This window comes from Lissotriton vulgaris, chromosome 8 (genome assembly GCF_964263255.1).
Source record: "Lissotriton vulgaris chromosome 8, aLisVul1.2, whole genome shotgun sequence".
Lineage (NCBI taxonomy): Eukaryota > Metazoa > Chordata > Amphibia > Caudata > Salamandridae > Lissotriton > Lissotriton vulgaris.
In genome coordinates this window covers 338468362-338489982 of record NC_141696.1, presented here as the reverse complement: position 1 = coordinate 338489982, position 21621 = coordinate 338468362, and the positions used below count along the sequence as shown (strand labels likewise).

The following is a 21621-nucleotide window of genomic DNA, read 5'->3' as shown; positions in this document are numbered from 1 at the left end:
GACATGCGGACTAAGAGCCCTGAACAAGAGGAGGTCCACCTAGAGCTTCGTTGCATTCTGGGACTTTTCCAGGACCAGAGACAATTTGCTAGTGTGGTTAGCATTGGCCTAAGGGGTTCTGCACAGCACTGAGTCCTAACCCAGATTACCCTCCACACTAGAGCTACATGCATTCGGTTTGCAGGATACTACTGGTAAATGTTTTTATTAAGTATTGAGCATGAAGCAGCTCCTGCAAGTCCAGGGCCCTTGCTGAAGTTATTTTAAACCTGGTGCCACTGGGATCAATCTAGTAGTTTTAGTAGAGGAGATATGGGTTCTCGTCTTTTGACTAAGGTTGGCGATACGGTTCACACAAGGATCGCGATACGGTTCAAGCTAATCAACTTCTTGTCAAGCAAAATTTCATACTGAATAAGTACAGACTGTGCACCGCCTGATTTGCAATTAGAACTTGCACTATCTACTTCGGACTGTCAAGTTAGGACATACTGGGAGCCTAATGAAGACTTAAGCTAAAAATTCATAATTCAACTTCATGTAAAAAAATAAATAATAATAGCATAATGGGGCAGAAGCACTCTTTATGCATGCTTATGAAGTGCACTAAAGTCAGGAGTATCAGCGCCCTGTACACAGAAGCAGGTGGAGTCTCTACTTAAACGTTACAGAGAACAGGAGAACTAGCGAACTACATCCAAACCAACATTCACTGAATAGGTGGGTATTCCGGAAAATTAGAAGAAGGCAGGGGCAGCAAAGGGAAAGCAGGAGAAAGGAAGGGCATAAATGAGTTTGACAGGAGGGTGACCAAAGAAGGAAAAGGAAAAGCAGGGGGAGGCTGAAGAGAATAGAGCAGTCAGGAAGAGATGTATATGGAGGAAGTGAATAGAAACAAGAGGAAAGAGATTGGGGAGTGACACATGTAAAAGACTTAAGGATAAGCAACAAGTAGACTACCAAAACTCCTCTGGCATGCATCTCCATCATTTGGATGACCTGGATTTGCGAGGCGTTGACACTATGCAGTTAAGGCAGACACTTATTAAAGCAAACTGAGTCATTGGAAGAAATAGGGAAGAGTGCAGAGGTCACATCACTTTGGAAATCGTACCACTGCAATTCATGATTGAGGGCGGAACTACAACAAGGCTGTGTTAAAATAAGTCCTGTCAAATACATTTCAAAGTCTGATAATTGGTCCCCTTCATTGGGCAGTATAATTCATTCTTATGGCAAGCTCGAGCGCTTTGGGAGTACTTTCAAATTTACAGTGTAAACACAATTACAGTGGTGCAAAACTCAGGGGCCTATTCACAACAGAATGCCAGAGCACGGTGTTATGCCACAATTGGTAACGCTGCACGCACAACATTCTGAAAACACTGGGATGAGCCATATTTACAGTAATACGGCACACCACTGCATTTTCCCTAGTGCTTGCAGTAAATGTAGGTGCCTAGCACCAACGCAGGCACCCTTGCACCAAAAGGCAAAGGTGCCTGCATTGCAGGGATGGATTGTTCGGGTGCAGGAAGTGTCCCTTCCTGCACATAAACAATTACGAATGACAATTTGTAGTTTCTATGTGTGCTGCATTCTGCAGCACATATAGAAGTAGCAACTCTGATTATTTAATGATTGTTTATGTGCTGGAAAAGACACCTTACTGCACATGATCAATCACTAATGCCGATTTTCTCTTTCAATGTGTGCTGCACACATAGAAAGAGCAAAAACGAGGAGAAATTTAGCATTTCTCCTTGTTGCACCAGTTTAAGACCAGGTTTTCCCTGGTCTTATTTTAGAGCTGCCACATATTTGCACCAGTCTTGTAAATAGGTGGCAGCATCAAAAAGCAATGTATGTTGCGGTATAACGCCCACTGCAATACCAATTGCCTGCCCCTTTCACGCCAAGTGCTGCGTGAATAGGGGTATTATTTACACGGCGGCGTTAAGCCACGTTAAGTGGCTTAATACCGCTTGTAAATAAGGCGAAGGGGTTATCGCCATCAGAATGTAAAAAAAAAAAAGTGACTTTCTAGTGGCGATAAGTCCTTGTAAATATGCCCCCGAGTTTCTTATCATTGTGAAAAAGTGTCTTATTACAAGATTGTTTTTTAAGTTTACCTGTGCACATACCTCAGAAAAGCAGGCATGGCGAAATGCACTTTCCCAGGAGTGCACCAGGAGATCAAGATGGGAAGATAGGGCTCAAAATCCAAGCGTGGCGCGCATTTGTAGGATTTTACTATCCATGACAAAGTCACCATGCGGAAACTACTCCGTGTACAGACGCTCATTAGCAAGAATAATTTATCAATATGCCTTAAATCCAAGGGAACAGGAGGCATGTATTGTAAATTTGTAATCTGTGCAAATACATATCAGATTGGGAGTTGCGAAAATTTGAGTATTTTTTGCAGGCGTATATTAGGTCGATTTTAACATTACGCTGTCATATGGAGGGAGGGTCAAAACAGAAGGAAATTAGTTGACTTTCAGCGAGGTCAACTAGCTAGCAAGCCTGGCTAACAGCACAAACTGCAGGTCACTCAGAATAGCCATTCAGACACTGCATTTTAATCTGACACCTACATGCCATGGGCTGCATCTATAACTTTTTAAAGTCAGTGTGTCAATTCCTCTGGTCATGCCTTTCTCCCTTACAAGAACCATACATAGGATAATTTATAGTTAACGAATTTGGGAAGGAAAGAAAAAACCTTAAGTTTAGCAGCTCCAGCCAGGCCTAGCACAAATGATCATAGCCATGTTTCAGAGTACAGTGAGCTGGACAAGGGGTAGAGTACCCAGCGAAGAGCTGGCACACGCAGTGTCGACCCTGAGGAAAGGGTCGCTGTAGCACACTCATGACTCAAGGAGAGACGGGGTGTAATTACACCAAGGTGAAATCCTATTCAAAATTCTATTCGGAGTATAAACTCGAGCACGTCACGCCGTCACATGATTGGATTCTGACTATCTCCTCGGCGTGTTTGTGGTGGTTCCAGGCCCCGCATACCTGAGGCCTTGTGACTCTGCTGGCCGAAGACGCCAGCACCAGCTGATGGTCACTTGACTCGCAGCCCCACTGTTTAGTAAACTGCTCCGGGAGGGACGCTACGGTCGGAACCGGCTGCGCCTTTTAAGGGACTTTCCTGGCCGTGACGTCTCCCAATGTCCCCGCCAGAGAATACTAGAACCAGCAGGCCCGGGGTGGACGCACTGAAATGAACTGCTGATGGCAAGGCCGACGTAACAGCCACAGTGACCGATTCAGACTAGTTTTAAAAAACGATACTAATTAGAAATTACATGAGAATTACCTTTAACCCGTTCTCGTTTTGCAAGCATTTCAAGGAAAACACAAGACCTCCAGTTTTCTTAGAACGTCTTTGGTTTACAAGAGCGACCTGTAAGGAAGACAACAGGCGTTAAAATCACAATAATTCATTTTCGACATCTTCGCAAATTTGAACACTTTATATATACTCTTGGCGAAAAAGCATGCACACGACATTTCTGCTCCAAAAACAAACAATTATATATACCCACATAATTAGTTTAACCTTCCTTCATTATGTAGTAACGCCAGGAGAAATTAGTTTGAAGTAAGTTTCTTTACTACACATTAGAGTGGACTTTCGACATTTAAAGCGCCCTAAAGCTCGCCATTCAGCACGGGGGCGCTAGCTTCCCCAGATTCAGTTTCCCTTTTTTGGAACAAGGTGCAACCGACCAAGGGCGCGCTCTGGTGTATACACACAGTTAGGAGAAAACCTGCTGCAGGTGCAGACACCCACAATGTCCACCTACACTGCAGTTCGGTTTTGGGTGCATACCAGAGTTTTATACCCAAAACGGGATCGGCCTCATGGCGACCGTATTTGCACCCGGTCCTTTTCAATAACTTCTAAATATACCGATATAGAATTGCAAAGCGGGGTTGGTGGCAGATAGGGCGTGCTAGCGTACCCGTTGCACTGGGATTCGCAGGGGAATAAATGCAGTTCAGTAATAGCTCATTATATGGATGGCTCTTTCAAACTGCAGTGCTATTCTTCAAATCAGTTTTATTCAAATGGCTAACAGGCCATCCGAATAGGAACCGTTTCTTTCAGAGGTGAATTCCTGCAACACTTTAAAAGTTGGTAGTGCGACTTTGCGACGTACAAGATAGATTAATATGCAATTCTACAAGAGTCTGCCTCTCAAGTACCTGCCACACAAACAGACGAGAAAGTATCGTGAAAATGCATGAAAAAAAAAAGACGGCTAAACTACTCAACAAGCAGAATTTTATCAAGCCATGACAGACTACTTGTTAGCCTTTGCACATCAGAACAACATTTATTAGTTTGATCTCTTGCTAAGGGTTAAAGTAGTAAGGGCATTTACAACCTATGCTCACAGTTACTAATATGCCATTAGTATGAGTATATATATATTTTTTTTTTGATCTGGGAGAATTCTTTGAACATGATTTTCCACTGTGGTGGATTCGTTTAGATTGTGTGAATTTATTCATTACACAGCAGAATGTAGTTTTCTACATTTAAAGACAGTATTTCTTTTACAATTTATTTCTCCCGATCTATGCAGTATGTTGTTTAGTTCCTTAGTATGCTGTAATAGGCTGATACAGTATGTGGTTAATTGACGTCCTATATAGGTTGTAAATGGTAGAGTGTCATGTGATCAAGGCCACGGTAACACGGCCGAAACGCGTCATACTGTTCTTCACGTAATAAACGCGTCATACTGTTCTTCACGTAATAAAGAGCACTTTATGAACTTACAGCGCAGTGTGGTCTGTACCTGTTTATCAGAGGAGAGTGACGGGATTGTGGTTATATATATATATATATATATATATATATATATATATATATATATATATATATATATATATATATATATATATATATACATACATACATACATACATACACACACACACACCACCACAATCCTGTCACGCCAACTTAATAAAGTTCTCTTTATTACATGAATATAAATAAATATATATATATATATACACACACACATACATATACATATACATGGCTGTATAGCCTTCTGGTTCTTGTAGTGCGCAGATATTGATTCCCAGTGGATGCGCTGTTAAAATAAATAAAACTTCATCTTAGATGTAACCGCCCTTTAGGGGACTTGATCCGCTTTTTTACAGTCAATAGGAGCTAGAGTTTCACCAGCCTGCCTCGGTTTCCGCTCAGTTTAGTTCCATTTCGCACCGGAGTGGTGCATGCACGGACCAGCTGTGACGCGGTGGGCCCCACCTCAACGACCGGGAAACAGCCGTTAACAATCCACCAAAAGCTGGGAATCAATATCTGCGCACTACAAGAACCAGAAGGCAGGTATTCAAATGGATGGTGCACAAGCAGCAGCGCTGTTTTTTGCCTACGCCACTGATGAAAGGTAATCCTGAAACGTGTCTGGCGGTAGATGGAAAAGATGGTTGTGCCCTCTTAGGGGCTTGCTGGCATACCTTCAATAAATAACTGAGCTGTAATTGAATTTAGTGCGGCCTTACCTTGAAAGGGAACCTGCTTTTGGTGGATATATATTTTAATAAGCAGGGACAAAAGAGGCAAATACCTCTCTTGCAGCAGATCCCCCGGGAAAAAGGCAAAGGAATAAACATTTTTTAAAAATCCACCACAGTTACGTGGAGTATCTTTATAATGATAGGACTCAATAAGTTTTGTAGGTTCACTAAAGTTCTAGTATTAGAAAGCTCTCCCCTAGGCAGAGTTCCCCCCAACTATTAATGTCCAATCAGTTTTATTTGAGGAAATCTGAGATTCTTTGTGTTCAGCAGCTGGTACGTAATATCCTGTGAAGGAGGTGAACATGGCACCCTTGCTAGGCACATTCCAAGAGGTTAGCATTCTAGCTCTATTAAGCATGAAGGGTGTAAAAGCAGGCAAGTACCTGGTTGAGGAAGTATGCAAAAGACACGTTTTGTGTTTGGCAGTAGACATGGATGAACTTGTCCAACGGTTGGATGAAGAGTTCAACTTTTTCAGCCATACCCCACAGAATGTTCACAGTCGCCTCTGTAGCAAGGGAGGCCCTGCAGCCGGCACAACTGGGACACCAGAAGAGGCTTACTTTTATTGCACGACATTCTACATCTAGGCAGATCTATGCCCGAAAATGCACAAGTACCCTGACCGCTCTATTTAGTCAACGGTGACAGCCAACCTGATTGGGAAATGAAGACGCCAGGGGGATATAACATGGGTAGAGGGTCCTGTTCTACTCATTCTCAAAGGAGCCGAGCTCCTGTTTGAACAACCACCATGACTTGCATCTGCTCATCACACAAGTGTACACCACCACGTGAGCACCGCAATGGAATCACTTTTACAGAACAGGGAAAGCAAAGGTTTTCCAAACCTCATGCTCTTTGGCACAGTTACTCTTCAGCACCTGCAATAGTTTTTCCCTAGTGGTACAGCACTTCTGTGCAAAGAGGTAAGGATCTGATAAGCATCAGAAACCAGATACAAGCCCCCTGACTTTAGCTGTCAAATGATGATAACACACAAAGTACAAGGCAGCCAACGGAAGCCCCTACAACAATGCAAAACATAACTATGCCAGAACTGCATTTTTATTGACTGAATGCAAGGTCTCTCAAACAGGGTTTCTAATTCAGCAGCTTCTCAAATGAATCTCTCTCACGCTGCTCTTCAAAGAATGACCACTGCCAGCCAGGTCTGAAGCAGCAAGGCCCAGCACCTAAACCCTCTCCACTCATCACACCACGCACATATCACAGCATCAACCATCTGTGTAAACTGCTATAGTTGAATGAGAAAATAAAGAGTAAGGGCTACCTCACTGTGATACTCTTCAAGGAGAAGGGAAGGGGAGCGTGCCCTCCCAAATAGCCTGTAACCTCGGTCTTGCCTCTCAGAACCTCCTGCAAACACAATTCTTTCATGCTGTGCTTGAGATCATGTGCACCTTTACTTCTAGCAAAAGCTTCAAAGTCAACCCACCTACAGCCACCACACTCGAATAGAGGTAAGCTTGACAACAAATAAACAATAAGAGCCGAACCAAGGATCTAACCGGGCTCTAAAAGCTCTCGCAAGAGCAGAGCCCTCAAAATAGTTCGGATCTAAATTATGCACCAAACAAGTGAAAATAGAATGGGGGGGTGGGGGTGGGGGGGGGGGGGGTAAGGGGCATTTCTTTCGCTTTTATACATCATATTTTTGTACAGCACCCACAATTTGCATTTAAGCAAGTGCTCAGATACACACTAACGAAGAAAAAGGAGACTGTAAAATAAAATATTTGCCTAGTATCACACAATTGGGGAAGCCAGGATTGACATCAGGTTTTCTGGTTTCACTTTATGCAACTCACCAATTCGATGGCTACTCCTTTCACACCAAATGTTTATGCTTGGTTTTAAACTCCATGCGCATGATGGTAGAGAGTGGATGAAGGCAAAAGCCACATTGAAGCTCAGCTCGTTTTGGGCTTGAGGATCCAAGAGGACTTCGAGCTGACCCAGAGACAGGCCTCTGGCTCGAGCCTGAAGTGGCTCACCCACCTCTGCACTCAGCTAAATGCCACACACCATCCTTCTGCATTCTATATATTGTGATCATATAGACAGGGCCGGCTCCTCCATTTGGGCGGAGGAGCGTCACCCTACTGCTTTCTCGCAGTGCGAGAAGCAGAAACATCAAATGGTAATAACTATCATTTGATGTTTTTGCTTCTCGCACTTCAAGAAAGCAGAAGGAATTGGTTGGGGGCGGTCGGGTCTGCTCTAGGGCAGTGGAGGAGTGGCTTGCCTACTGCTGAAGGCGCTGACTGTTTAGTCGGTCCTCTGGAGCCGCCCAAAGTAGTAATGCGCACTCTGCCCTTTCTCCATTTAGGCTGCAAAGCAGCTTACATGGAGAAAATAGCTTCCCATAGGCGCCTGGCTGGGCGCCGTCCCGACCAATCACAACGCTGCAATTGCAGCGTTGTGATTGGCTTAGGGGAGGTGAGAGAGGCTGCCCGCTTCCTGTTGGAGGCAGGACAGCTGGTCAGGAGCAGAGATGACGTGGGATCCAGGAAGTCAAGTTTATTTTATTTTGTTAATTAACCCCCCAGCACGAACCCCCCCTCTTCACCCGCGAGTCATGCTGGCCCAGACTGCATATAGAGTACAGAAGTACATTTCGCCCCAACCCACTTGTCAACTCCTTCACTCCTTCCAATTACCACCAATAACATGCAGCCTATATGATCATACACCAGCAGTAGGCTCTATAAACCCATCCTCTGCCCAAACCCATCGCAAGTTTTGCCAAGATTCCCCACCACCTCCATTGCACCCACCATCAATCTTTCAAACAAGGCTCCATATATCAATCGCCTTTTTCTATTTGAAACATTTGTATTGGTATTTTACAGTACATATGACAAATAACATGAATAGACTGTTCGCGGATATTTACGATGGGGCTCTTTGGTTCCAGGTTGAAATTGCCACTGGGTTTAGGCTTTTGAGCTCTTTGATGCCCCTCTGCCTAGTAAACATTTAAAATAGGGGAAGTTGCAGTAGTTCTCTTCCTACACATAACATTGAACACTCAAGTGTTGGTGCATGTATTATGGTTGACTGTCCTAGTGCTCCTATATTCTCTCAGTTGTGACTTTGTTTTGCCCTATCTCCATTCATGGGGGCTCGTAAGGGTTAAGGAACTTGTCTAGGGTAGTCCACATCTCTCTGTTGGGATTCTTCCATGGGGCGTATCTTAGTGCAGTGTTGTCGGCACCTCTGAGGAATGTCACCCAGTTCAGCCATCCCTTGAACGTGGCCTTGGTTGTGTCCTTCCAATTGGCGAGCACTGTTATTGCTGCCGATGTTAGGAGGAAGTCTAGGTTTGTCCTGTTGTGTGATTGTGTCTACACTTAAGAGTGCGGTGGTAATTGTGGCAAATTCTTCTTTTAGTGTACAGTCTAGGGCCCTATTTGTGAATGTGAAGACTTCATTCTAGAACTTTCTAACCTTCGAACAGTGGAATATGAGGTGCGCCAGGTCTTCCTTTTCCGAGTCACAGTTCCAGGAGTGGTCGATTTCTTTAAGTCCTAACGTTGCTAAGCTCGCTGGGGGCCAGTATGTTTGATGCAGTAGTTAGAATTTTGTCTGCGCTAGCACTGGGGAGATCATGTTCTTCGCTGGTGACGCCCAGAGGGTTTGTAGCTCTTGCTCTGTAAGTTTGGTGTCTAGTAGGGCTTCCCAGTATTTAGTGCTCTTGATGTTGAGCTTTGAGGTACTGGGGCGGAGGAGTTTGTATATATGTGACACCTGGTGGCCGACTAGGTTTAGGTTCTCCATATATTGAATGATTGTGGGCTTGTGTTTTGTCAATTTAGCTCTAGATACGGCTGTTTTTATTATAAGGAAGTTGTAGAGTTCTATGTCCCTGAGGTTAGGTCGTGATTTTAGGTTGTTAAAGGATTGGGGTTTCCCTTCTAGCTGTACCGGGAAGGAGAACCCTAGTCTTTTCCACGATTCTATGTCTAGGGGTTTCCCCCCTGTATTTGATCTTGGGGTTCGCCCATAGGGATTCTCAGTGTGAGTTTTTGATGCTGTGTTCAAGTTTGTCTACCATAAGAAGCCCCTGTCTTGTGTTTTTAAGTATAGAGTTGTTCACCTGTGCCTGCTTGCTAGCTGTGAGGACAGTCATAGGGCTGGTGTTGGTTAGAATGGCCTTCTCGATCGAGAGCCATGTTGGTGTGTATTTCTGGTCTGGTAGTGTCTAGTACATTCCCTGTCTGGCTATGAAGGCCGTCTGAAATGTCCTTAAGTCCGCTATGTTTAGCCCTCCTAGCCTATTCATTAGCTTCAGTTTGGGGAGACTATTCTAGTTTTTTTTGTCGCGCCAGATGAATTTGTTTATCATTTGGTCTACCTTGCGGCGGAAATAGTCTGAGTGTGAGCGGAAGCATACCCGCCAAGTAGTTTACAATTGGAGTTATCATCTTTATGGTGTCTATTCTCCCCCACCATGTGATGAATTTGGGTGACCAGGGTTCCAAGAGCACTTCAATCTTCCCTAAGGTTAGTTACTCGTTGTGCTCTAGAGTGGATTTCAAGTTCTTCCCGAAATGGATCCCTAGGTATTTGACAGACCCGGGTTGCCACGCTAGCCCGGAGGCGGATATTACCTCTTTGGTTGTGTGTATGTTGAGTGGTATACACTCCGATTTGTCCCGGTTTAGCTTGTATCTGGAGTGGGGTAGAGTATACACCTATGGTGTTCATGAGTGCTGTGATGGACTTTCCTGGGTCTTCAGTACCTATCAGTATGTCATCCACGTAGGCCATGATTTTGACTGGTGTTGTTGATGGATACTCCCTTCATATTACTATTGGCCATGATATCTGTGATCAAGGGTTTGAGGGCTAAAAGGAACAGCACCGGGGATAGGGGACAGCCCGGTCTAGTACCTCGTAGGTTGAGCTGTTGTGTTGTTGACCAATTTATTGCTATCTGTGCCTTGGGGGATTTATATAGTGCCATTACCTTCCTCATAGCTTTCTCCCAGGTTGTATGTTTGCATGGTTCCAGAAATTGCCAGGACACGGTCAAAGGCTTTTTCTGGTTCTAGTGTAATTGCTACCGCTGGTCTATTAGATTTGTTCGATCACATGACAGAGGAGCCTAGTGTCGTGTGACATGCGTGTTATCAGATATTCTACTTGTGTGTTTTTAATCAGCTGTGGGAGCAGGTGGTTTAGCCTCGTGGCTAGGATTTTGGCGTACATCTTACAGTCTATGTTGATGAGTGAGATGGGACGGTAGTTTTGGGAGCGCTGCAGGTCTTTGCCTTCCTTGGGGGATGACTATAATGTTTGCTTCTGTCATGGAGTTAGTTACTTCCCCCTCCTTCTCGCAATGGTTAAAAACTTTTTTCATAATCGGATTAGCTTGTTTTGGAACGCTTTATAGAAGGATGCTGTGTAGCCATCTGGCCCTGGAGCTTTGTTGTCCTTCAGTGAGTTGACAGCCAGAGGGATCTCCTTAGCTTTTATTTCTTGTCCTGGTGCCTGCGCCTTCTCTGTCGATATCTTGGGCAGGTTCAACAATCTGTCTAGGTAGGCACTGCAGCCCTTCTGGTCTTGAGTTACATCCTCTTTGTATAGTTCTTGGTAGAAGTCCCTAAATGTGTTAAGTATGTCCTTGTGTTGGGTGTGCGTGATGTCTTTTGCTCTGTGATTGATGAGATGGAGTGATGTTTTTGTTTGTGTTGGAGGTATGATGCTAGGGTTTTTCTGCTTTGTTTGCCGCGCAGGTTAATTTGTTTGTATTTCTTTATCCACAGGCCTACTCGCTTGCTATTCTATTGAATTCATACTTTTTACTTGTGAGCTCTATCAGTGAGTTGGAGTTTGCGGTGTCCTTAAGGTGTTCTGTTTCTAGTTGTTTGATGTCTCTTTCTAATTGGTCTAGGTGGTGTTTAGTTTCCCGGTCTCGTCTTGCTTTCATTTCAATTAATGTCCCACTAACTGTTGCTTTGAGTGCGTCCCACAGTGTCCTTGGATCCGTGTCTGGTGTGTTATCTGCAATATAGTTCTTAATGGCTTGCTCTATCTCCGTTTTGTCCTCTTGCTTTGCCATGACTATGTTGTTAAAACACCATCTGCGGGTAGGGTGCTCATTGTGGCGACCTGATAGTTTCAAAGTGATACAAGTGGTCGGAGATTGTTCTTGCCGCAATTTCTGTGTGTTCTATTAGGGGTGTGTGTGTGTGTGGGAGCCTGAGATGAGGATGTAGTCAATTCTGCTGTAGGAATTGTGTGGGTAGGAGTTGGTGTAGTCTCTGGTGTCGGCGTGTTGAAGTCTCATGGGGTCTTTCAGGTTGAATCTGTTGCATAGGTTCTTTAGAGTGTTGTGTGAAGCGGGGGGGGTATGGTCTGGGCTGTTGGCTGTCTAGGGTGTAATCTAATGCCAGGTTGAAATCTCCTGCTAGTACGGTTCGGGTCGCTTGTCTCCATTCTTTTTGCTATTCCCTCCCAGTATGCTGTGTCATCATTACTTGGTGTGTATGTGTTAAGCTACGACTATGGTATCGTCGCCTCTTTTCAGGTAAGTTATTAGTAGTCTCCCATCCTCGTCGCACTGGTTCATTGTCAATGTAGATCTTGAAGCTTCTATTGATCAGGGTGAGGACTCCTCTTTTCTTGCTCACAGCTGGTGACCTGTTCTATCCACTTTGCCCTGAGCTGGTTAGCCTTCTCCCTGGATAGTTTGGTTTCTTGTAGTACTACAACATTCCCTTTAGTACTTGCTAGGTAGTCCAGTACCTTTTCCCTCTTAATCGGGTGATTTAGGCCCTTCACGTTGAACAAAACGATCTTCTGGTCTGCCTCCAGGGCAGTGTTGCAGCAGTGGGATGATGCTGTGTTATTATTAAGGTTCATTGTGTACCTTGTGTGTTCCTAGTTATCTTTCCCCTTGTCCTCCCCCCGTGATTCTTTTTTTGGGGGACTGCGTAGGGTTGGTGGCTATAGAGCTTGGTGTACCGCAGCCTGTTGGAGTTGGTCAAGATCGATCGTTTTAGTAGCACTATCAAGTGAACTGGTCTACCAGATATTGGAGTGTGGACATCTACGTGGACATGACAATACAAATGGAAGAGACAGACGAGACACCGCCCTCTCTCTCCCCCCCCCCCTCACCCTTCCCTCCCTTCTCTAAAACATCGTGCTGAAGACTTGCGATTGCAATATTCCTCCCTCCCTCCCTCCCGCCCGCCCTCTCCCTGGGATATCTTGTTTGGCACTGGTGAAACATTTTTTATAAGCTATGCTCCCGAAATTACGAGTAGCATTTAAGTGTCAGTCTGCCCCTATAGTTGAACGTAGAAAGGATATTGCTGTGGTAGATCGCCGCTCTTGGATGTTTCGTCAGTGCTGACTGGGGCCTTCTTCATAGGGGTTCTAGTGTCTAGTCATCATATCTTAGTCTCGGTGTCATAGTTCAGATGGCGTGTAATGAACACTGCTTAGGCGTGTGCCTGAGGTAGACTTTGTTTGAGGTATATAATTGTTCCTTAGTATAGTTCCTTCTGAGCTTAGTCGTTTCGTCGTGTCTCTTCTGATTATTCCGCTGTTACTTCTGGTGAAGCGCTTCTCTTGCTTGAGGTCGTTGCTGCGGTCTCCATTTCCTGTGGGGCCGGTCCTTGCAAGTATCGGACAGTTCCATTGAATCTTCAAATGTGTCAGATCTCCCCTTGCTGCTTATCTTGAATTTAGTGGGGTGAACGAAGGAGAACAGGATGTTCTCTTTACTAAGTTTGTCTCTTTGGGCTAAGAAGCCCTTTCTTATGTCCACAGTTGCCTTAGAATAATCCTGTGTTAGGATTATTTTGTGGCGGTTCCATTGTAGATTTGGGTTTTTCCTGGCTACCCCAAAGATGGCATCCGTGTTGTGTGACCGTAGTGGTTTGCAGATTATTGGTCTTGGGCCCGACCTGTTCGTTAGTTTGAAGGTTGGCACTCTGTAGGCTTGGTCTAGCTTGAAGGGGTTCTCGAATTTGAGTTTTGTGAGCTTGGGTATAAGATCCTGTATGAGTGTCACGCACAAACCTGCCTTTTCTTCCTCTCCCTCTGGTACTCCTAGTATCCTTAGGTTTCATTTTCTGCTATGGTCCTCAAACTCTGCTGCTTGTTTTTGAAGGGCTGTGGTCACCTTTGCTCGGGTGCCAATTGCTTGGTTTGTGTGGAGGCCCTGGTCTTCTATATCGCTCACTAGCTGTTCCACCGCTGATAGTCAGTTATTTACCGTATGAATGTCTGCTGTCACTGCAGCCAGTTCAAGTTGGATTGCGTCTGTTAGTTTGGTTGTCTTGGCAAGGTCGTGGACTGCCAGTTTTTTAAGTATACTGTCTAGTGTGCTGTTTATATCTGGTTTCTGTTTTATGGGGGACTCCTCATGACCTTCTGTTTTGGTTTTTTTTGGCGGTTGATTGCCAGCCATGGTGGGTAGCCCTCTACTTGCATGGAGAAGCACAAATCTCCTGCTTTTGCCCTGTTGGTCCGGATGGCTTGCAGACTCTTTCTGAGGTGCAGTGTGGCTCGACGTTCTCCATGTAGAGATTGTGTTTCGATTTTGGCTTCAAGCTCCCCTTGTTGGTTCTTTGCGTTATTTTTGGCTTTTCAGTGGGGGTAGTTTTTGTGTGTGACCGGGTGCTGCGAGCCGTGTTCTCTGCCGTCACTGGAATGTCTTGAGTATTTAGTTTGGCTCGCCCCTTGGTGTGTGGTATTATGGTTTAGTGCTGTTGGCCGAAGCTATTTGCCGAAGCTGCCCACGCTCCTCTGGCTTTTTTTTTGCGGGTGTGGTCAGCGTAGACTCCAACTTTTGCCCTCTGGGCTGCTTTCCAGCTTAGAACTGATCTTTCTCTTGCAGTGATTCTTTGCGCCTCGGTTTCCGCCTACTTCGGGTGGATCAGTGACTCTTTTGCCTTGCTTGTGTGGCGGATTCCTCTTTGTTGCCCCCTCTTTAGTTACAATCTGTGCTGTCCTCCATGCTTTCTACTGTGGGGGCTGCGCACGTTTTTCCCACCCTTATTTCCTCCATACCATTTGCCCTCAGTTTGCACTCAGGCACTGGTTGTTTTCTGGCCGTAAGGGGGTGCGCTTACAGTTTTGTGCTGATACAACCGGGCTAAAATGGCGGCCGTTATCGGTTGTTGTAACGGCAGTATCGGTTTCGCTTTTGCCTTCTCTTTCTGGGGAGGAGGGGAGGGGGGGGGGTAACTGCTCAGTCACTCCTTGCGAGGCTCTGTACCTGGCTCACACTGACTTTTTCTTTGAATAGCGGTTCCTTTGGTGCGGTTATGTGGCTAGGGGTTGCGTGCGGTCGTCCAGATTTTTATTTTTTCCTCTTCCCCTGCTTAGCGGCATCCGCAGTGTGCTCGGTGTGCGCTTGCAATGTTTGTGGGTTCTTTCACCGGCTCTCCAAAGATGGCGGCCCCCCCCCTTTCAGTTTTGAGTTCAGATTAAAGATCGCTCTTGTGTCTAGGCGGGGGCGCACTCAAATTCCTCCCTCGGAGCTGCGCTTAGTTCCGCTTTGCCCTGACTTGTTGATTTCTGACTGCGTTGGTGTGCAGGGTGGGGTAGGTGCGGTCGTGTTCTCGATCTTGCTTTACCAGTGAGCTTTAAGAAGACGGCGGCTTCCACTAGTTCAATCAGTTTCGCTTTTGCTATCACGCACTGTGGTTTGGTTGTTCTGTTAGCTCTTTACCGAGCTCTGTTGCGGGGGTGCAGCGTCTGTGGCGGGGTTGCACTGACCTTTCTTGGGTTGTGGGATATGATCCCATCTTTTGTCCTCCTCTGTCTTCCACCGCTGCAGATTACCGACTCCGGGTCCCGGGAGCCATCTTGGATGTCCACAAGTTCTTCGTACCGCTCTCGGGTTTCCTCGTTTTCCGTCCTCGTGTCCCCCCGCGGCGGTCTCCCGTTCCGTCCAACAGGTGCACTGGCTCTTCCGATATCTTCTGGTGTATTTTTTCTAAGTTTCGTGAGGTGCTTGCGTGTATGGATCTCGCTTTATCCCCGGGTGTAGCGGAGCTCTTGACTTAAGCAACTTCCCTCATTGCCGTCCAAGCCACGCCCCCAATGACCTTTTTCAATTACAATATTCGCCAAGTCATTCACTAACCTAATTACAACCAAGACTTTACCAGGTGACTACAACACCAGACCTTCCCGCTGTTATCTCCACCATTTTTTCCCATATGTTTAAATAAAACCAAATAAATTAATTACAATCTAGTGAACTTGTCTTCCAGAGATGTATGAAATGCATTAACATTGCACAAAGGATCCACCGGCATTTCGGAGTAGGACGGTGGAGTGCATGGAGATGTACGCTGAAATAATACAAGTTAAGAGAAAAAACCCACAAATAGCATGGTTTGTGGTGGGGCTTCTATAAATGTATTTTAGTTTAGCAATAACCGAATGTGGCCCCAGCATTCGTGTACATTACTATGTTACAGTACACTTCACGATTAAACATTGCATAAAATATACCCATTCTGTAGATCTCGAAAATGGTTAGTGCATTGTCTGCCCTGTTCGAGCAGCAGATTCTGTATAATGAAATACTTTATAGCAATAGTTAAGATTTTATGTAGCTTACCGCGGAATTACAAAAGTGCTGGCAAAGAAAACATGTTACTTAAACAGCAACAGTTTCGATTAACAATAGACAAAAAACCCATCTCAAATGCGCCGCACTATGACAAAGGCCGGGGCATGGGGTTCTTTTAAAGAAAAGGCACCGCTATCCACCCATCGGAGCATGACACATAGCATTCCACATGCAGCCACCACTCGTTCATTTTTCAGCATTTCAACCCGTAAGAAGTTGGACCTTTCCAACCTGAAGATAAATGAAATGCAGCCCTGGGCAGGGAGCATAGGTAGGGGGTCCGGGCGGGGCGCGGAGGCCAGTGAAGATGGTGGTGGGGGGGGGAGGTCAGTGTGTTTGGAAGGCCGTCAAATCCCTGCCAGGGGCGCCACACAAATATGTATCCATCCTCGGAGGATTATTATATTACGGATATATATTGGCATGGTGGCCCCTGGGGTTTGGTGGCCCTGTGCAGGTGCAGAGCTTGCACATGCCTAAGGCCGCCCCTGTGGGATGGGTGTGTCATGTTGGTGCCCAGAATACTAGTCAGCCACTGGGTAATCGTGGATTCCGAGACAAAAATCAACTTTCCATCCCAGCAATTCTAATAGCCACGCAATGAGGTAAGGCTCCAGAGCCAAGTTCCTGACAACATTTGCAGGCAAATACAATTTCAAAGCAATGAACACTGCCTTTGTCCGCGACAGGTCAACCAGCTAAAGTGGAATTTACAAACAGTTTGCTATCACACTCTACCCCTGAAAACACTGGCTCTAGTATTTAATTCTGGCACCATTCCCACTGGCTCTAGTATTTAATTCTGGCACCATTATCAAACAATGTACATCGATGACTCGTTAGTATTGCCATGAAAAGTTTGACCACATTACTGCACAGGAAGGTGTACAGGATGACACAACATTTAAGACTGGGCATAAGGGGTGCGACACACTAAAGCTTTTTATTCCTGCATCTGCTAAGTACTTTTTGTAAAATATAATGCAAGGGGGGGTCCTATTGTTCAGGTCGAGCCTGGGCAGTGCAGGCACTGCGAGGCATGCTGTATTGGAGTAGAAGTTGAAGCTCTGCCCACTCTCCACCCATATTTTTCATTGGCTTGTGTCATTGTCCTATGTAAATTCCGGCTTCTGATTTGTTAATACGCTTGTTAGGCCCTCCTTAGTACCGCCTTATCTTTCATTGTAACCCCCTATGAGGACTGGCCCTTTTACCTCCGATACAAGGTAGATCTCATTTAGTCTGTAAGCACTCTTTTCTTTAATGAGTATCTCCTACTGCAGGCAAACATGCTTTCTTGAAACATTCAGCGTGCCATGCGCGGTTTCACTTTCCAAGCAGCCCAGGACAATGACAGCAGCTTCTTTGAAGTGACATAGGTCTCGCATTTACAGGAGTTTCCGCTATTGCATTGTAAATTACTGCCTTTTATTTAGGTGTTAATTATCAAAACAGATAAAGGGGATTGTCATTTACAATGCCAATAGCTTAAACTCACAAATGAGACCTCTTGCATTGCAAGTGCATGTTTTTTTAAGCTGTTCTACTGAACTGGTGATTCCTGAGCAGTAAAACTGACAGTTCAAGGTCCTTTCCACACTAGGGTCTGAAGTCAACTCAAGGCACCCATGATTTCGGGGAGGGGAAGGCAATTCTACAACACGACATTCAACATTGAGCACTAATTGGCGATGCCTCTGTCCCGAAAACATGCTAAATGTCACAATCTAAATCAATGACCACACTAGTTACAACTGCTGAAATAATGTTAAAAAAAGATATATATATTTATAAATCAAGTGCAGCAGATCCCTGGGGAGGAAAAAAAAAATCCCAGAGATCAGGGGGGGGGGGGGTTGAATACAATATTACATGGAGTATCCTTTTAACTCAAGAAGTTGAATAGATTTACTAAAGTTCTAGAATTAGAAAGCCATTCACTAGCCAGAGCCCCCCAACTGACACTGTCCAATCAAACTTTTACACAAACGAGTAGGGTTTCATACTCTGCGTACTTAACTGGTGGCCAATCTGTCACCCTCTTAAGTGGTCTGCAGAGAAAAGCCTTCCAGGAGCCATCAAGGCAGCCCCCCAGCATCAGAGTGCATTATTACTGTCACAGTTAAGTCATCGCCACAGTGCAGGCTACAATGATGATACACAGCGGCCTGAAAGCCAGCCTTTGTGTTTCGGACTGGTGACCTCCATGGCACACAACTAAAGAATCCTTCAACAGCATACAAGTGGGTGGGAGAAAGGAAAATCCTTGGTTCTGGCAATTTAGACAGAAAGCACAATCACACCAACCAATAGTTTACTATCTAGAAAGCATTAATAGCTCGAAGGTCTAGACCCCCAGATCTGAATGTGGAACTATTGAGAAACACGAGGTCCTGGGATCAGGTGTCTTCTGCAGACAGGGATTTTCATGCTTCTTTATGAAAGCAAGCAACCTGAGTCCTGAAGAACAGCATTTATGAATGAGATGCTTTGAGGAATGGGTTAATGCACAATGTGGAAGCAGAGTAAGTGGAACAAGTATGAAGCATTTTCTTTGGCTGGCATACCCAACCTGGAGAACATTGACATACAAGATTAAACTGGACCATTTAGATCATTAACTTGTCCTCTTATGCATGGCTATTTGATCTGGTGGTTGCTTTGGACATCTAAAAATCAAGATTTAAGTGACAGATCATTCAGTCTGAGGAACAAACAGACCCAATTTATAGACTTCAATCCCTTAAAAGCAGTGCTGGTGGATTATCCACGGCACTGGCATGGATGCAGATACACTGCTCTAGGATGTGGTTATGAGTCAGGACCCACAGCACATACCTTACAGGAGGTAACGTTGAATGAGATTTGTGTATTGAGCTGCAGCATCCGACCTGACCCACTGCTGTTACTGTTTGGTGGTGGCCCACTAATGTAATGTAATGTATAGGCATTTATATAGCGCACTACTCTCCCGGAGGGTCCCAAGGCGCTTCGACCGCTGCAAAACCCTTCCTGGCTTCCCTGAGAGATGGTGCCTTAATGGGTATCTCCAGGGTGAGACCAGGCATCCCCGGCGGTCTGGTGGGGCCGTTAGTGAAGATGAGGCAAGCTAATGCCCAGAGTTGCCGAGTGTGATCGCTGATCAGAGTGGGCACCGAGGCGAGAGAATTATCGAGTCCGCTGACCCTGGTCCAGAAACCTGCAGCGCCGGGAATCGAACCCTGGTCCCGGGCCGTCCTCTGCTCTCGGGTCTGCCGCCTCTAACCAGTGAGCCACACTACTTCACTGCATTACTAATGCACTACTAATGCATTTCCAGTGGTGAAGCAGACTTGTGGGATTACTTGGAGCAAGGAAAAACTAACTCGTTGAAGGCACACAAGCCCGGCAAACTTTGAATTCAGAGATAGTCTCTTCCGGCATCTAGGTATACTAGAGAGGAACAAACTTGGAAGTAATCCCCACTTAATATGGATAAATCGCAGAACTTATTACCATCTGACAAACTGATCGTGAGGCACGTGAAGTGACTCACTGTCTATGTTCTGTGCACAAAGTGAAGCTCTCACCGGTGCCTTTGAGGGTTGTATATGGGATGCTGATCCCAACAAAAATGAAGTATGGGGTAGGATGAGAACTCCGCAAAGAAAATTCAGACTGAAGGTGGAAGTAAAAAAAATGATAATTGTGAGAAACATAACATACATGGTTAGTTAAAAAGATGGAAAAACCTAATATGCCGGTCAATGACGCTAGTGATGGAAATTTGACTAAAATTAACTCACCTATCACCACGTTAATGGCAATATCATACAATTTTAGGCAATCTAGGCCTAAAGTTAGAAAGAAAAAAAAAATCTACATTTTATATTGTAAAGCTTAGTGAAACTAGTGGGATGGTGTCATGAGATGCTCATTTGTGACGTTAATATTCTTCTATTGCATCGTATTCTGTTTAAATATCCAATGACAATAACAGATATTCAATTTAAGGAAAAAAATTGAAGTTCACTACATTCAAGAGCGAACCAAACAAATCACATATGCCCTTACAAACTAATCTGGATTTGTTTAACCAATAACATGCATAGAACAGAGCCCAATACCAATGCACAATTAGCAGTAGGTGTCTGGGGAATTAAGGAAGAGATGAAGTTGTAACAGCGCCACTATGAATTGCTTCCACCCGCCACCAGGAGTTCTGGTATGGTGGTACAGCTCCCTCATGAATGGGGCCTAAAAAGGTCCACATTAGACATACATGTAGCAAGGACTCAAAACAGACCACCCTGGTTGTGATGCGCTTACGTGGAAATGTGTACAACTATAGCACAATTTCAGTTAGGTACACAAGTTCTTCTAAGCATGTAGGCAAGTGCCATACAATTTCAAAAGCTGGGAACTGGAATATTTTTATTAATGATACCACGAGTGTGAGAACCAGGAGGAACCTAAGCCTTGGTACAAGGCCCGAATAACCACACTGCTGTCCAGAAAACACCGGGGGGGGGGGGAGGGGGGGGGTTGGGTAAGAAACGGATTCTGGGGCCCCAAGCCATCACTACTGTAGCACGAGGCTTCTATTTTGAAATACTGATATATCATTAACGTATTGGACTAGGTTGTGTTTTAAGCAGTGTGTAGGTTGAAGATCAAAGGATGCATTACATTTGCTGCAAGTGCCTATGAGCGAGTTAATTTCGAAGAGATGTGTCGGAGCAACACTAGGCATTCCATGGCAGACAAGATGGAATATGGTGCAGCTAGAGGCACAGAGCCCATTGCGGAATGTGACCAGGACATAAACAGGAATTCCTTTGGGTTGAATATCTTCCTTTGGGTTGAAGATCTTTAAACTATGTATATCAGCGTGCCCGTTAACTCAAGACAGTAGATCCCACAATGTAGATTTTTGGAGATTGTGTTGCCAGAAAGGTGAACCAGTGGTATTAATTCATCAAATATTACATCTTTCAAAGTCCAACATTTTCATTGGACTCAATGTATCATTCTATTGCCATAAAACAAGACTGTCAAGCTACACACTGAAAAGTGGCACCCATCAGGACACAATACATGAAAAAGTCCGTGGACAACTCATGGTAAAGAGGTTAAACTTATTAGAAGTTTACTCTAAACAATTTCTTGGCGTTTGAACACATCTGCAACAAAACCAGAAGAAAAGGGAAGTAAAGAAGCTGTATATAGTGTTGACATGGAGGGGTGTTTGGTAGCGAGAACCCCCAACAGGGACCCATCCAGTATTTCATAAGTGCGGTTGCCGTTACAGGGACAGCAGTTCAAAGTTCACTTATAACAGTTGATGTGGTTTTCCTTTTAGCTGCCTGCACCATGACTGTGCCGACCACATCCACATTCCGGAATAGTTTGTCAAAGCTCAAGCAGGCGGA

General features: G+C 45.0%; 1 long non-coding RNA gene across 1 annotated transcript in view; it reads right to left on the bottom strand.

Moving 5' to 3' along the window:
* LOC147697022 (uncharacterized) overlaps positions 1-21621 on the bottom strand; it is a 48664-nt gene that overhangs the window by 14600 nt on the left and 12443 nt on the right. The window contains exon 2 of the long non-coding RNA XR_015299133.1: positions 3332-3418. This is a non-coding gene — a long non-coding RNA (uncharacterized LOC147697022). The remainder of the gene's footprint in view (positions 1-3331; positions 3419-21621) is intronic.